At 37.5% G+C, this 17695-nt stretch overlaps 1 protein-coding gene across 3 annotated transcripts in view; it reads left to right on the forward strand.

The window, feature by feature from the left end:
• The first annotated feature begins 240 nt into the window (after window positions 1-240).
• Window positions 241-17695, forward strand: part of IL31RA (interleukin 31 receptor A) — an 88334-nt gene continuing 70879 nt past the window's right edge. For all 3 annotated transcript variants that reach the window (XR_014831342.1, XM_085002269.1, XM_021076775.2), the window contains exon 1: window positions 241-321. The gene's annotated coding sequence lies outside the window, so the exon portion shown is untranslated. The remainder of the gene's footprint in view (window positions 322-17695) is intronic.

Here is a 17695-nt window from a genome sequence, read left to right on the forward strand (position 1 = left end):
GAGCCCAGCCTCGGCAGTCAGACGGCCCTGTACAGCAATGGCCACCTTGAAGCTGCCAGTGCTGGAAAGCAGCTTCCGCCTGCTCTGGACTCAGAGCTCGCGGAGGCGGCTTCTGGGGTCGGCCCTGAGGTGGGGGTCCTTCCATTTTCTGGACCTGGCAGCACTCGCTCCGCGGCTGGGAATGAAGCTCCCGAGGGCGTGGGGTGGCGGGCGCCGTCCCCCAGGGCGGAGCCGGAGCTTGGCCGTCTGGGACCCGAGGAACTGGGATGAATAGCTGCAAAGGGGTGCCTGTTGTCCGGAGCTCCAGCTGACTGTTCCCAGGTGAGTGCGAGGCATGCCCTGTGTTGGGCTGGACTGTGGGGCTTTACCTCGGCTCTGTTTTTAGAACTCAGTCCTAATAATTTTGGATCGCCTAAATTTATAGGCTAAAGTTTTACCTAAAGTGTCAGGGGGATTAACAACCTTAGTAAAATCCATTCATAGACCCAGCGAAAGGGCCGGGAAAACGAAGATTAAATGACTTAGAGACAGTTGATCGTACTGTGAGGAGTTTCTTGTCAAGATAGGAGAGGGTAGGGTTAGAGGGGGGAAGGGGGGCTGCAACAGGGTTAGTGTGCCTGCCAGGACACTGCAGATGCTGGAGACTGAAGTGAGCCAGTGGTTTGTCCCAGAGTTTGGGGTCTGGGAATCCAGGTTAATCCTTTACCAAAGTGATTTATTAATTGTTTTGCTATAATTTAGGGTATTGTCAAAGTAGGGCGTTGGAGTTTACTTTTTTTTTTTAACAATGAATTTTTTTTTTTTTTTCCATTGTGGGAAATTTTGCATGTGGGAATTCCTTGAAAGGTTTTTTTTTTTTTTTTTTTTTTTTCCCTACACCAGTTAAGTGTTTTCTGGGTTTGGAATCTCATGTGTTCTTAGGATTCTTTTTTCACTGTTCAGGAACAAAAACCAACTTTTCCTCCACTTCTGAATATATGAACTTATTAATTATCCCAAAGTCTTGGATATATATCTATTTAACCTGATTTTCTCCTTAGTTTGGGGATTACCATGTGGGAGATAAATTCTCAACAGAAATAAGAATAGCTTAAAATATTTAAAAACTTCTATGTGTAGAAGGAGAAGCTCCTGTTTAACAAGGTGGGCATGAGGCTTCGTAATAGCGAACTAGCTGGAGTAACCTTAACCTTGGCTTTATTTGTTGACGTGTGGTGTCAGTGACCTGCTTTAGGCCTCAGTTTGCTTTTATATAAAAGAAGACAATAACTGGATTTTTCTCCATGTTTATCAGTGAAGATGTCACACAGGCAGTGTGTGTAGTTAAATATTTTTAAAGAGGCAGCCCTGTGTAAAAATGCAGGGTATCATAGATGAATGCTGGTGCAGTTGTATTTTAATGTTCAAGTCTTACACTGATTTAGTTCATTTATCAGTGTTCAATAGATAGTTGATTCTTGAGAAATGTGAGGTCACATATGCAACTGCAGTGCTTGAATCTCATAAATATCACACAAACATGAGTGGTACTTGCTAATTGACCATTTTGGCATCTTCCTGTCATACATCATCTATCAGTTGTTTTGATAGTCCTAAGATGTTCCACAACTGAAGATTTATTCATCATAATCTACGGATACTAATTAGCTAATGCATTTGTGCCAGTTAGTGCAGTTTCCAAATTTTTATCTTTATTTGTTCTTCAGCTGAATTATCTTCTTATGTTACCAGTCATGTAGGAGGCTGGAAAGTTTAGTTACAACAATTTATTTCACTTCTAAAAACAGAATTACTGTTGCTATAGTGCTGCAAAGTTAAAACCAGCTTTTGAAGTATAAGATGTTTGGTGCTAAAATAAGTGAAGTTTATCATAATAAGGATATTATGAATAAAGTATGTAGAGGGAGTGAAGCTAATCACACATTTAAGCTAGGTAACAGTCTTGTATTTTTCTCATCTCTGTGTATGGTTGGATAGGAAAGTGAACCTACTCTAGTCTGAAGGCTCAGATTGACTTAAGTTTGAGTCCCATCTCAACGTCTTGCTAATTGTGTCCTCTGGGGCAAGTTAACATTTTACTTTGAAATAAGATTTACATATTATAAAATACACAAAGCTTTGTGTATGGTTTAAATTTTTAAATACTATACTCCTATAACCATCACACTAATCAATATGGGTAACATTTCTATCACCCTCTTGCCCTTTTCCAGTCAATGCCCCTGCCCAGAGGTAGCCACTGTTCTGATGTTTATCACTATAAATTAGATTTGTTCTTGAACTTTATGTAAATGACATAGAGTAAGCCTCTTTTGTGTTTGGCTTTTGAGTTTTGTCTTTTATCTTTGGCTTTTGGAGTTGGAGCATAATAGATAATGATAATAAGTCCATTTTGTGATGGCTTAAAATGCTTTGATGAAAACTCCTCTCCATTATAATTTTATTTATCAAATCTTTCACTTATTAAATAAATGTAATTTAGAATAATAAATTACTTTATCTTTCATTAATATTTCAGGACTTCATGATATTAAAGCTTTTAAAAACATTTAAGTAGTTTTTAGTGACTTATTAGGAAACTACTTTTAAGACTGTCCATGGGGAAATGCAAAACTATTTCTTTGACACCTTTCCCTTGAGCTACTAAGATACTCCTAATATATTGGAGTTGCTAAGTCATTCCAGTGTTCCAGTGTTTAAATTCTTCAACAAATAAAAGAGACTGCCTTGAATTATTTAAACTCTGGATTGGCAGTCTTTCTAGCTCTTTAGTCCAGGGCACATCATTGTTGAGGGAAGAAAGGAAGAAGAAAGCAGGGAACAAAAAGAAAATGAGCATGATTTGAGGTACAGTAGAGCTTCCTAAGTAGTTCTGCATTTAAGCTTTTCTTGGGAAAATTGTTGCTTTAGAGCAGTGCTGTATAATAAAAATGTAATGTGAGCCACATATGTGATCAATATATATCCCAAATATTTCAATATGTAATCAATATAAAAATTGAGATTTTTACATTTTTTTTTACTAAATCTTTGAAATATAGTACATGTTTTACAATTGCTTCACATCTCAATTTGGATGCTGTTTTCAATTTGGAAATACTTGATCAATATTTAGATTTTATAAATTACTGAATGTGACAAATTATGATTCACATACCCAATAGAATCACATATTCAAGTTGTTCCATACGTTCCTGAAAGTTTTCCAATAGCTGAAATCAAGTCTTTTTTTTCTTTTTTTTCTTTTTTTAAATGACCAAACCTGTGGTGTATGGAAGTTTCTGGGCTAGGGGTTGAATCAGAGCTGCAGCTGCAGGCCTACACCACAGCCACAGCAACACTGGATTTGAGCTGCATCTGTGACTTGCAGCAACACTGGATCCTTAACCCACTGAGTGAAGCCAAGGATCAGTCCTGCTTCCTTATGGAGACTGTGTTGGATTCTTAATCCACTGACAATGGAACCTCTCAAGGCTCAATTTTAAATTTAAATGTAGATTAAAATAAATTCAGTTTCTCAGTTGCACTAGCCATGTTTCATGTATTCATTAGCCACATGTAGCTAGTGATTATGGCTACTGTAGCAATAGTGCAACTCTGGAGTTTAGACTGTAAATTTCCAGGAAGTCAGAGGCTTCTGCCTGGCATCAAGCAAGTGCTCAAGAAACATTTGTGGTTTGAAAATATTATCAAACCTATTTTCAAGTTGGTAGAGTTGAAGCTGGAGCTTACCAAGTAAACTAATTCAATTGAGGAACCAGAGGGAAGACAGGCTTACATATTTCCAAAATTTAATTATGCCTAACACACTTAGTATGCAGCTATTTAGACCAGAATGGCTATATGTTTTTGGAGGAAGCCTCTTCCTACTCCAGTGCCTGGCAACTCTGGCCAAGATGCATATTAATTGCCGCATAATAGATTAGCTAAACAACTATGAGGGGAAATAATCAAGCTGTTTCTGTAATCCATTGGGATGGATTTGAGGAATATAAAGGATAATGAATGTAGTCAAAACAAGGTTTAAATCCTGAAAAGTAATTCTATTTCATGTCACTCTGTAGAATAAACTATTTTGTTCCCGGGCATACACATCTGTAAAACGTTCCTCAGTTTTTTGTTTTTTGTTTTTTTTAAAGGATTCCTTACATTCTTGGAGAATGGGAATTATACTTTAATGTCCATATGTCTTTTCCACTAATTACCCAAATTTTACTAGTTCAGTGCTCTCCTCAAGTCACACTTCTTTGACAAAGCCTTCCTTGGCTTGGCTGCTGTGGTTCATGGTGCTTCCCCCCTCAGTTGAATTTCTCATGAGAATCAAATATTTTGCCATCTAAATATATATCTACAGTGTTGTTAATTGTTTCACTTTTGATTGTTATGTCTTGTCTAGCTATTCTAACTCAGTGTTTAATGTTTTGCTCAACATTTGCTTGAGTACACAGGAAAGGACAAACGGAAATCCTGATAGGTAGACTTCTTAGGAATCTCTTGACTGTTCTCATGCTTTGTTTTCAGAATGCTTTACTGCATTCTTCTTGACTTGCATAGTGGCCGAGCTGGACAGAGAGAGCTGAACTGGCAGGTGTTAAGAGTACTGTTTTAAATAAGCCAAAATGAAAGTGACAGTCAAACCTTTGATCATTTACTGTGATTGTATAAACAAGAGTCTAAATCAAAGGGAGATTGCCTCTGTTGTATTTCTCCGTGTGGAATGACCCACTGGTTGGAGGGACAGGTGGATTAGCACAGGTGTTGGGTTTTGTCTCACTGTTCAGGGAACCATGAACAGAAAGTTCCTGCAGACTTGTGGACCCAGGGACTTGGAGGGAGGAAGAAGGAAGAGTTAGGAGGGGAAAGGTACTGAGTCAGAGTGTAGAAAATTGTCTTTTTAAGTATTTCCCCATAGAAAGGATTCCATTAGAGGCACCTGGGCCAGGGATGCAGATGCATGTAAGAGCATGGCCATTTAGAGAGACCTGAGTCCTTGTCTGCAACAACTTCCAGAGATGGCAATGTAGCTCTGTTGTTTTGCAGCTCTGTAACAAATCTGATGTGGAGAGAACAGGTTTTGCCTCTGAGGCCTCCTAGGTAAAGCCTTTGTAATTTCCTGTAATCAGGCCTGAACAGTCACATAGGTTTTTCTTTTCTTTTCTTTCTTTTTCTTCCATCCAAGAGGTGGCTTTCTTAAGTATGAAATGACTTCTGTTCTCAAGACCTGAAACTACTCTCATCTATTCTAGGATGAACATTTCCCCATATTTTAATATATTTGAAATCAGGATGCATTTTACAGTTGATGTCAGCCAGGTAACAGTTGTGTTCTAATTGACACTTTTAAAGTAAAAATCAAGAAAGTACCAGCAGGTAGAAGGAGCATAGAAAAGCTAAGTAGAAGAACATGGAGCTCACCTCCTCAGATGAACACATAAAATAATCTCCATGTGGAGCAGTTCTCACATGGAAAAACAACTGAACACTGGCAGAACAACTCTTATACAACCAAGACTATAAGATAGATCCACACAGAGGTGGGTAGGAAGGGAAGAGAAACACTCGGGTCAGGACTTGTGCCCCTGGGAGGGGACACAGAAGAGGAGTGAGATTACATGGACTCAGAGATCCTCCCTGGGAGTTAATGGTTTGATCCACATATTGGGCACTTCAGCTCAGGGTCCAACACTGACAAGCCAAGTCCACTTAGCTGGTTTGAAAACCAGTGGGACAAAGAGTAGGGCTCTTAGAAACCTACACTTTGCTCATGAAGAGCATGCACATGCTTTGCTTACTCCTAAAGCAAGGCTGAGGAGACTGCAAGGGACTTAGGCTGATTTCCCTTGACCATCCCAGTGCATAACCTAGCCTGTGCCAAACACCTGCTCCAGCTCCTCTTCCTCAGCAGCACAGCTTCCCACTAGAGTGAAAGCTGCTGCCGCATGGAAAATGTGCAGTTGTGGGAGATGGAGCTGGCCTGGACCTGGCACAGCACACATATGGGATGAGGGCAGCCATTACTGGTGTTTATGGGGGCAGCAGTTTGGGAGTGCTCTGTAATTCTGGTGTGCCAGGATTGCACTAGTGTGTACCCTGGGCCACATTGGTCACCCATTGCCATCACACACGCAGCCCCCCCGCCACACCTCTTACTCCACTGCTCCCTTCTGGGGTGAAGGAGCTGATGCTGGGAGGGAGAGAGAGCATACTTATAGGGAACAGACCTGACCACTCTCTAGGGCTTCTGTTCCAGCAACTTGGGACCTGATCCTGATGCCAGTAGGATGATATTGGCCACTGAGGAGAGCCTTAGCTTGTAGTTGGTTCTAGCTCTAGCCCCTCCATCTCCAGCCCTACCACCCACCAAGGTGATAACTTCTAGCATGCCCTGTTGGAAGGTGTAACTATACCCACTTCAGAACCAACTTTCCCACCAAAGCCACTTTGTACATGCAGACCGTATAGGGATGTTCCCACATAAGGATGCCCATGCAAGACTGGGATAGGTAACTGTTTCATCCAATTTCAGAGACAAAGTTAAGCAAAATGAAAACAGAAGAATTATTTTTTTCAAATTAAAGACCAAGGAAAAAACCCTGAAAAACTAATGAAAGATAATTTACCAGATAAAGGGTTCAAACTATTAGTAATAAGAATGACAGCTGAACTAGGAAAATGAAGGATAAACACAGAATTTTTACAAGAAACTAGTAAATGTAAAAAAAGAACCAGGGAGTTCCTGTCATGGTTCCTAGCAAATCTGACAAGGAACCATGAGGTTGCAGGTTCGATCCTTGCCCTTGCTCAGTGGGTTAAGGATCCGGTGTTGCCACGAGCTGTGGTGTGAGTCACAGACGCGGCTTGGATCCTGCATTGCTGTGGCTGTGGCATAGGCTGGTGGCTACAGCTCCAGTTGGACCTCTAGCCTGGGAACCTCCATATTGCTGTGGGAGTGGCTCAAGAAAAGGCAAAAAGACAAAAAAAAAAAAAAAGCCAAAACTAAAGAATACAATAACTGAAATGAAAAATCCACTGGGAGGGGAGTTCCAGGGTACAGTGGGTTAAGGATCTGGCATTGTCTCTACAGCAGCCCTGGTTTGATCCCTGGCCCAGCACAGTGGGTTAAGGATCTAGTGTTGCCACAGGTATGGCATAGGTTGCAGCTGTGGCTTGGATTCAGTCCCTAACCTGGGAACTTCCATATGCTGCAAGTGTGAAAAAAGAAAACAAAACACTGGAAGGAATGATAGCAAACTACATAATACAGAAGAAGGCATAAGTTTTATGGAAGATAGCGCAATGGAAATCACCCAATCAGAACAACAACAAAAAAAATGAGAACAGTTTAAGGACATGTGGGACAACACTAGGCTTATTAATATTCACATTATAGGGATCCCAGAAAGAAAAGAAAGGTGTTGCAAATGTAATTTGATGAAATTATGGCTGAAAACTCCCTGAATCTGAAGAAGGAAACATATCGACATAGAGGAAGCACAGAGTCTCAAACTAGATAGGAACCTAAAGAGATCCACACCAACATATATCATAATTAAAATGACAAAAAGTCAAGATTCTAAGGGCAACGAGAAAAAAAGCCACATACGTGGAAACCCCTGTAAGGCCATCTGCTGATTTCTCTACAGAAACTTTACAGACCAGAAGGGAGTGGCATGGTATATTTAAAGTACTGAAAGGGAAAAACCTACAACTTAAGATACTCTGCCCAAGAATTTCTGCTGTGGCAAAGTAGGATTAGTGGTGTCTCTGCAGTGTCAGGATGCAGGTTTGATATCCACCCTGGCACAGTGGGTTAAAGGATCCTTTGTTGCTGCAGCTGTGGTGTAGGTCACAGCAAGCTGTGGCTCAGATTTGATCCCTGGCCTTGGAACTCCATATGCTGTGGGGCAGGGTGGGATGGGGGGGGGATACTCTGCCCAGCAAGATAATCATTCAGAATTGAAGGAGAGCTAAAGAACTTTTCAGACAAGCAAAAACTAAGAGTTCAGTACTGGAATGTTAAAGGATTTTCTCTAAATGAAAAGTAAAAGGCTACAACAAAAAGTAAGAATATATGGGATAGGAAAAATCCAATTAGTAAAGGCAAATGTATAGTAAAGGCTGTATTTATTTAGCCACTTAAATAAGCTAGTACAAACATTAAAAGACAAATTTACTACAACATATAGTAAAGGGATAAACATTAGGTTGTAAAATATGACCTCAAAAACACAAACATACAGGGGAAGGGCTAAAATGTTTTACAGTGTGTTTGAAAAATGACTACCAATTTAAAACGAGTAGATAGGTCAACATATATGAACCCAATGGTAATGGAAAATCAATACACACATAAAAACTAGAGAGAAAAGGATGCAAGCATTCCACTAAAACAAACCCATCAAACTGGAAGGGAAGAAACTAAAAGAAGAAAACGGAACTACAGAAACAACAACCAGAAAATGAGTAACAAAATGGCTGTAAGTGCATACTTATCAATAATTACCTAAAGTGTCAATGGACCAGATGCTCCAATCGAGAGACATAGAGTGCCTAATTGGATTAAGAAAAAATAAGACCCATGTGTATCCTGCTTACAAGAGACTTACTTCAAAGCTAATGACACATAGACCGAAAGAAGATGGAAAAAGATATTTCATGCCAACGGAAATGACAAAGCTGGAGTGGCAATACTCAGAATAGTTATTAAAGTCTATAACAAAAGACAAGGCCCTAATATAATGATAAATGGATCAATACAAGAAGAGGATATAACATCTGTTAGCATATATACACTTAATATAGGAGCATCTAAATATCTAAAGCAAATGCTAACAGACATAAAGGGAAAAACTGATCATTGTAGGGGCTTTTAACACCCCATTTACATCAGGATGGATCAGACAGAAGATCAATAAGGAATCTGTAGTATTAAATGATACATTAGCCCAGTTGGACTTAATAGATATCTATAGGACATCCCATCCCAAGCCAGCAGAATACACATTCTTTTCAAGTGCACATGAGAAATATTCTCCAGATAACATATTAGGCTACAATATAAATCGCAACAAATTTAAGAGGACAAAAATTATATTAAGCATTTTTGTTCTGACCACAATGGTATGAGACTAAAAATCAAAGGAATAAAAGTGGGAAAAATACAAATACATAGAGACTAAACAACAAGCTACTAAAAAACCAATGGGTCAATGATGAAATAAAGGTGAATATCAGAAAATACCCTGAGACAAATGAAAATAAAGCTTCCTAAAAATATATGGGACATGGCAAAAGCAGTTCTAAAGGGAAATTTATATTGATAAAGGCCTACATCGGGGAAAAAAGAAAGCTCTCAAACAACCTACCATCTAGAAGAATTGATACAAGAACAAGCCAAGCCAAAAGTCAGCAGGAGGAAGGAAATAGTAAAATCAGAGAGGAAATAATATAGAAACCAAAAAACCCCCACAAAACCCCGAATACAATGAAACTAAGCTGGATTTTTCAAAAAAAAAAAAATTGATAAGCCTTTAACCAGGCTTATCAAGAAAAAGAGATGATCCAAATAAAATCAGAAATGAAGTAGCAACTGATGCCACAATGTTAAAAAACATCATGAGAATAGAATGGTTACATGCCAACAAATTGGACAAATGAGAAGATGTGGACAAACATCTAGAAACTTCTAGAAACATGCAATCTTCCAAAACTAACTCAGCAAGAAATAGACAATCTGAGCAAACTAATCATTGGTAGTGAAACTGAATTTGTAAAACAATAACAACAACAATAAACCACCAATCTCCCAGCAAACAAAAGTCCAGGACTGGGTATCTTCACAGGGGAATTCTACCAAATGTACAATAAAAAACTAATACCTATCCTTCTCAAACTATTCCGAAAAATTGAAAAGAAACACTTCCAAATTCATTCTGTGAGGCCATCTTTGTCTGCCCAAATCAGACAAAGACACTAGGAAAAAAAAAAAAACCAGTATATCTGATGAGCATAGATGCAAAAATCCTCAACAAAATATTAGCAAACACAATACAACAATATATAAAAATATGTACACCATGATCAAGTGGGATTTATTCCAGGAATGCAAGGATATTTCAATATTCACAAATCAATCAATGTGATACACCACCTTAAAGAAAGGATACAAATTGAATGATCTCAATAGACACAGAAAAAGCATTTGAAAAGATTCAACGTCCATTCATGATAAAAACATTCATCAAGGCAACAGTCCCTTCCATCAGGAAGCCTGAAGCAAGCCCCCTTACCAACTTCAGCTGCAAGGGGGGCAGACATCAGAAGCAAGAGAGGCTACAACTCTATTATCTGCAAAAAGGAAACCACAGCAAAAAATCTATACAAAATGAAAAGGCAGAGATTTATGGATCAGAGACAAGAAAAAAAAAAAACAGCTAAGTGATAATGGAGATTACCAATCTCTGTAAAAAAAACTTTACACTGATGACAGAAAAGATTATTTAATATCTTAGAAATAAACTGGAGACAAAGACTGATAAATTGCAAGAAACATTGAGCAAAGAAATAGAAGATTTAAGGGTTAAGCAAGCAGAAATGCAAAATACAATAACAAAAAATTCACTAGAAGCAACCAACAGCAGAATACAGGAGGCAGAAGAAGGAGTAAGTGAGATGGAGAGGACAGACTAGTGGAAATCACTGACATGGAACATAAAAAAAATATTGAAAAGAAATGAAGACAGTCTAAGAACTCTGGGACAATGTTATACACACAAACATCCATATTACGGGGTGCCAGAAGAAGAATAGAGAGAGAAAGGGCCAGAGAAAATATTTGAAAAGATAATAGCTGAAAACTCCCCAATATGGGAAAGGAATCCTTCACTCAAATCCAAGAAGCATGAGTACCATTTCAAATAAACCCAACGAGGAACACCCTGAGACATATAAATCAAACTGCACAAAATCAAAGACAAAGAGAAAATATTGAAAGAAACTAGGGAAAAGAAACAATATACAAGAGAACCCTGATAAGAGTATTGGCAGATTTTTTCAGCAGAAACTCTGCAGGCCATAAGGGAGTGGCATAATATACTTAAAGTGATGAGAAGAAAAAACGTCCAACCAAGATTACTCTACCCAGCACAGCTCTCATTCAGATTTGAAGGAGAAATCAAAAGCTTTACAGACAAGCAAAAGCTAAGAAAATACAGCACCACAAAACCAGCTTTACAACAAATAATAGAGGAACTTCTCTTGGTGGTAAAGAAAAGGCCACAACTAGAAACAAATATATTACAAATGACAAGTTTCATTGGTAAAGGCATACATATAGTAAAGGTAAGAAATCATCCACACATAAATATGCTACCAAAACCAGAGGGGTACCAGAGTGCAGGACACTGGAGATACACTTGCAATCAAGAGACCAGAATCTAAAAAATCCTATATATATACACACACACCCCTATATCAAAACTTCATGGTAACTGCAAACCAAAAATTTACAATAGATAAATAAGAAAAAACAATCTAAATACAACAGTAAAGATATTCATCAAACCACAAGAGAAGACAACAAGAGAAGATGGTAAAAGACCAACAAAAACAAATCCAAAATAGCTGATAAAATGGCAAAAAAAAAAAAACATACATATCAATGATTACCTTAAATGTCAATGTCCTAAATGAACCAGCCAAAAGACATAGACTGGCTGAATGGATACAAAAACATGACCCATATATATGCTGTCTTCAGGACACCCACTTAAGTCCTAGAGGCACATACAAATTGAAAGTGAGAGGATGGAAAAAAATATTCCATGCAAACGGGAATCAAAAGAAAGCTGAAGTAGCAATACTCATATCAGATAAAATAGACCTTAAAATAAAGAATATTATAAGAGATAAAAGATATTACATAATGATCAAAGGATCAATGCATGAAGAAAATATAGCAATTGTAAAGATATATGCACCTAACATAAGATCACCTCAATATATAAGACAACTGCCAACAACCTTAAAAGGAAAAATTGACAATAACACAATAACGGGGAATTTAACACTCCACTTACAGCAATGGACAGATCATCCAGACAGAAAATCAACAAGGAAACACAGGCCTTAAATGATGCATTAGACCAGATAGACTTAATGGATATTTATAGAACATTCCATTGAAAAGCAGCAAGATACACTTTCTTGTCAAATGCACAGAGAACATTCTCTAGGATCACATTCTGGGCCACAAATCAAGCCTCAGTAAATTTAAAAAAATTGAAATCATATCAGGCATCTTTGCTGGCCACAACTCCTGCTGGAAATCAACAGCAAGAAAAAAAAAACCTGTAAAAAACACAAACATGTGGAGACTAAACAACATGCTGCTAAGCAATCAATGGGTCACTGAAGAAACCAAAGAGGAAATTAAAAAATACATAGAAGCAAATGACAGCAAAGACACAACAATACAAAAGCGATGGGATGCAGCAGAAGCAGTTCTAAGAGGGAAGTTTATAGCAATACAAGCCTACCTCAGGAAACAAGAAAAAGCTCAAATAAACAATCTAACTTTACGCCTGAAACAACTAGAGAACAGATGACCCCAAAGTTAGCAGAAGAAAGGAAATCACAAAGATCAGAGCAGAAATCAACTGAATAAAAAAAAAAAACCCACAACAACCATAAAAAAGATCAGTTAAGGAGTTCCCATCATGGCTCAGTGGTTAATGGACCCAACTAGTATCCATGAGGATGCGGGTTTGATCCCTGGCCTTGCTCAGTGGGTTAAAGATCCAGTGTTGCCATGAGCTGTGGTGTAGGTTGCATATGCAGCTCGAATCCCCCATTGCTGTGGCTCTGGTGTAGGCTGGAAGCTACAATTACAATTCCACTCCTAGCTTGTGAACCTCCATACGCCATTGGTACAGTCCTAAAAAGACAAAAGACAGAAAAAAAAGAGTAAAAGAAAAAGGAAAGATCAATGACACTAAAAGCTTGTTCTTTGAAAAGATCAACAAAATCGATAAACCCATAGTCAGACTCATCAAGAAAAAAAGAGGACTCAAATCAATAAAATTAGAAATGAAAAAGGAGAAGTTACAATGGACATCACAGAAATACAAAGGATCGTAATAGACTACTACAAGAAACTATATGCCAATAAAGTGGACAACCTAGAAAAATGAACAAATTCTTAGAAAAGTAGAATCTTCCAAGACTAAACCAAGACGAAATAGAAAAGATGAACAGACCAACCACAAGTTTTGAAATTGAAACTGATTAAAATCTTCCAAGAAACAAAAGTCCAGGACTAGATGGATTCACAGGCGAATTCTATCAAATATTTAGAGAAGAGTTGTTACCTATACTTCTGAAACTATTCCAAAAACTAGCGGAGGAGGGAATACTCCCAAACTGATTTTATGAGGGCAACATCATCCTGATACCAAAAGCCAGGCAAAGATACCAAAAATAAAAAAAGAAAAGAAAATTACAGGCTATAATCACTAATGAACATAAATGCAAAAATCCTCAACAAAATACTAGCAAACCAAATCCAGCAATACATCAAAAGTATAGTACACCATGATGAAGTGGGATTTATCACAGGGATGCAAGGATTTTTCAATATCTGCAAATCAATCAGTGTGATACACCACATTAACGAACTGAAGAATAAAAACCACATGATCCCAGAGTTCCCTTTGTGGTGCAGTGAAAACAAATCTGACTAATATCCATGAGGATGCAGGTTCAATCCCTAGCCTCACTCAATGGGTCAGGGATCCAGTATTGACATGAGCTATGGTCTAGATGCAGACACGGCTTGGATCCCATTGCTGTGGCTGTGGCATAGGCCAGCAGCTGTAGCTCCAATTCAACCCCTAGTCTGGGAACTTCTATATCCCATGGGTGCAGCCATAAAAAACAAAACAACAAAAAACAAAACTCGTGATCCTCTCACTTTATGCAGAAAAAGCTTTTGGCAAAATCCAACACCCATTTTTGATAAAAACCTTCAGAAAGTGAGCAGAGGAAACCTACCTCAACATTATAAAGGCCATATATGACAAACCCTCAGTTAATGTCATTCTCAAAAAGCTGAAAGAATCCCTGCTAAGATCAGGAACAAGACAAGGATATCCACTCTTGCCACTACTATTCAACATAGTTTTCCAAGTCCTAGCCACAGCAATAGAGAAGAAAAAGAAATGAATCCAAATTGGAAAGGAAGTAAAACTATCACCATTTGCAGGTGACATAATACTATACCTAGATAATTCTAAAGATACTACCAGAAAACTGTTAGAGCTCATCAATGAATTCAGTAAAGTTGAAGGATATAAAATTAATACACAGAAATTGACTGCATTTCTATATAGTAACAATGAAATATCAGAAAGAGAAATTTGGGAAACAATCCTATTTACCATTGCATCAGAAAGAATAAAATACCTAGGAATAAACCTACCTAATAAGACAAAAGACCTGTACTCTGAAAACTATAAGACACTGATGAAAGACATCAAAGGTGACACAAACAGATGGAAAGACATACCATGCTCTTGGACTAGAAGAATCAATATTGTCAAAATTGCTATACAACCCAATGCAATCTACAGATTCAATGCAATCCCTATCAAATTACCAAGGGTATTTTTCACAGAACTAGAACAAAATATTTTAAAGTTTGTTTGGAAGCATAGAAGACCCAGAAGAGCCAAAGCCATCCTGAGAAAGAAAAATGGAGCTGGAGGAATCAGGCTCCCTGAATTCAGACCAGACTACAAACTACAGTCATTGAAACAGAATGGTACTTGCACAAAAACAGAAATACAGATCAGTGGAACAGGATAGAAAGCCCAGAATTAAACCCATGCACCCACGGTCAACTGATCTATGACAAAGGAGGCACAAAATGGAGAAAAGACAGTCCTCTCAGTAAGTGGTGCTGGGAAAACTGGACAGCTACATGTAAAAGATTGAAATTAGAGCACTAACACCATACACGAAAATAAACTCAAAATGAATTAAAGACCTAAATATAAGACCAGATACTATAAAACTCTTACAGGAAAGCATAGGCCAAACACTCTCTGACATAAACCACAGCAATATCCTTTCAGATCCACCTCCTAGAGTAATGACAACATATAAACAAAAGTAAACAAATGGAACCTAATTAAACTTAAAGAGTTTTTGCACAGCAAAGGAAACCCTAAACAAAATGAAAAGACAACCCACAGAATGGGAGAAAACATTTGCAAATGAAGCAACTGACAAGGGATTCATCTCCAAAATATATAAATGCCTCCTGCAGCTCAATACCAAAAAAACAAACAACCCCATCCAAAAATGGGCAGAAGATCTAAACGGACATTTCTCCAAAGAAGACATACAGATGGCCAAAAAACACATGAAAAGATGTTCAACATCACTGGTTATTAGAGAAATGCAAATCAAAACTACTATGAGGTACCACCTTACTCCAACCAGAATGGCCATCATCAAAAAAATCTACAAAATAAATGCTGGAGAGAGTGTGGAGAAAAGAAAACCCTGTTACACTGTTGGTGGGACTGTAAATTGGTGCAACCACTACGGAAAACAGTATATAGATTAATCAAAAAACTAAAAATAGAATTACCATTTGATTCAGCAATCCCACTCCTGGGCATCTACCCAGAGAAAAACAGGACTCAAAAAAAGTACATGTACATCAGTGTTCATTGTAGCACTCTATACAATAGCCAAGATATGGGTAAATGTCCATTGACAGAGGGTTGGATAAAGAAGATCTGGTACATAGACACAAAGGAATAATACTCAGATATAAAAAGGAATGAAATAATGGCACTTGCAGTAACATGGATGGACCTAGAAATTATCATGCTAAATGAAGTTAGACAGTGAGACACAAACATCTATGCTATAACTTATATGTGGAATCAAAAAAAAGGATATAATGAACTTCTTTGCAGAATAGATACTGACTCAGAGACATTGGAAAAACTTATGGTTACCAAAGGAGACAGGTTGGGGGTAGGAGGGATAGACTGGGGGTTTGGGATGGAAATGCTGTAAAATTGGGTTGTGATGATCATTGTACAACTAAAAATATAAAAAAAAATTTATTGAGTTAAAAAAACTCTCATCAAAGTTGGTATTGTGGGTATACAGTAAAGTATTCTTTAGCCATAAAAAAATGAAATAATGCCATTTGTAGTTATATGGGTGGACCTAGAAATTATCATACTAAGTGAAGTAAGTCAGAGAAAGACAAATGTCATATGAAGTCGCTATTATGTGGAGTCTAATAAAGAATGCTGCAGGGAAGCTTCTTAACAAAGCAGAATCAGATTCAAAGACTTCAAAACCAAAACAATCTTGCCAAAGAATAGATGTTGGGAGTAGGGATAAATGGGAGGTTGGGATTGACATATACACACTACTATAGATGGAATGGATGTGTAGCAAGGGAAATCTACTCAACACTCTAGTATCTACTCTGTTGTGACCTATCTGGTAAAATAATCTGAAAATGAATGGGTATATGTATAAGTGATTCATGTTGCTGTGCACTTGCAACTAACACAACATTTTAAATCAACTATACTCCAGTAAAATTTAATTTAGAAAAGCTGCTATACAAGAAACATACCTCAATAAAGAGCATTATGACAAACTCACAGCTAACACCATACTCAAAAGTGAAAAACTGAAAACTTTTCCTCTAAGATCAGGAAAAAAACAAGGATGTCCACTTTGATTTAACACAGAAATCCTGAACACAGCAGTCAGACAAGTAAAAGAAACAAAATCATCCAAACTGGAAAGGAAGAAGTAAAACTTTCATTATTTGCGTATAACATGAAACTATATGTATAGAAAACCCTGAAGTCTTCACCAAAAACTAATAGAACTAATAAATAAATTCAGTAATGTTGCAGGATATAAGATTACAATACATAAACCAGTTGTTTTTCTATCCAGTAATAATGAACTTTCAGAAAAAGAAAACAAGAAAATAATTCTGTTTACAATTACACAAAAAAGAATGAAATACCTAGGAATTAACCAAGGAGGTGAAAGACCTATACTCTGAAAACTGTAAAACACTGATGAAGGAAACTGAAGATGATACAAAGAAATGGAAAGATACCTCATGTTCATGGATTGGGAAGAATTTTGTTAAAATGTCCATTCTATGCAAAACAATCTACAGATTTAATGCAATCCCTATTAAAATATTCATGACATTTTTCACAGAACTAGAACAAATAATCCTAAAATTTATATGGAACCACAGAAGACCCCTAATTATCCAAAGCAATATTAAGGAAAAAGAACAGAGCTGGAAGTATCACATACCTTGACTTCAGACAACAAAGATATAATCAAAAGAGTATGGTACTGGCACAAAAACAGACACATAGATCAAGAATAGAGAGTCCAGAAATAAACTCAATTGACTTCTGGCCAATTAGTCTATGACAAAGGAGGGAGGTAAATACAATGGAAAAAAGACTGTCTCTTCAATAAGTGGTGCTGGTAGACCAGGATAGAAACATTTAAAGAATGTAATTGGAAACTTTCTCACACCATTTATAAAAATAAATTCAAAAATTATTAAACACCTAAATGTAAGACTGGAAACCATAACCCCCCTAGAAGAAAACATAGGCAGAAC

The sequence above is a fragment of the Sus scrofa genome, chromosome 16, assembly GCF_054392235.1.
Source record: "Sus scrofa isolate SSC_HxYL_T2T_F1_AM1 chromosome 16, Sscrofa_HxYL_maternal_Yorkshire_Landrace_v2.0, whole genome shotgun sequence".
NCBI lineage: Eukaryota > Metazoa > Chordata > Mammalia > Artiodactyla > Suidae > Sus > Sus scrofa.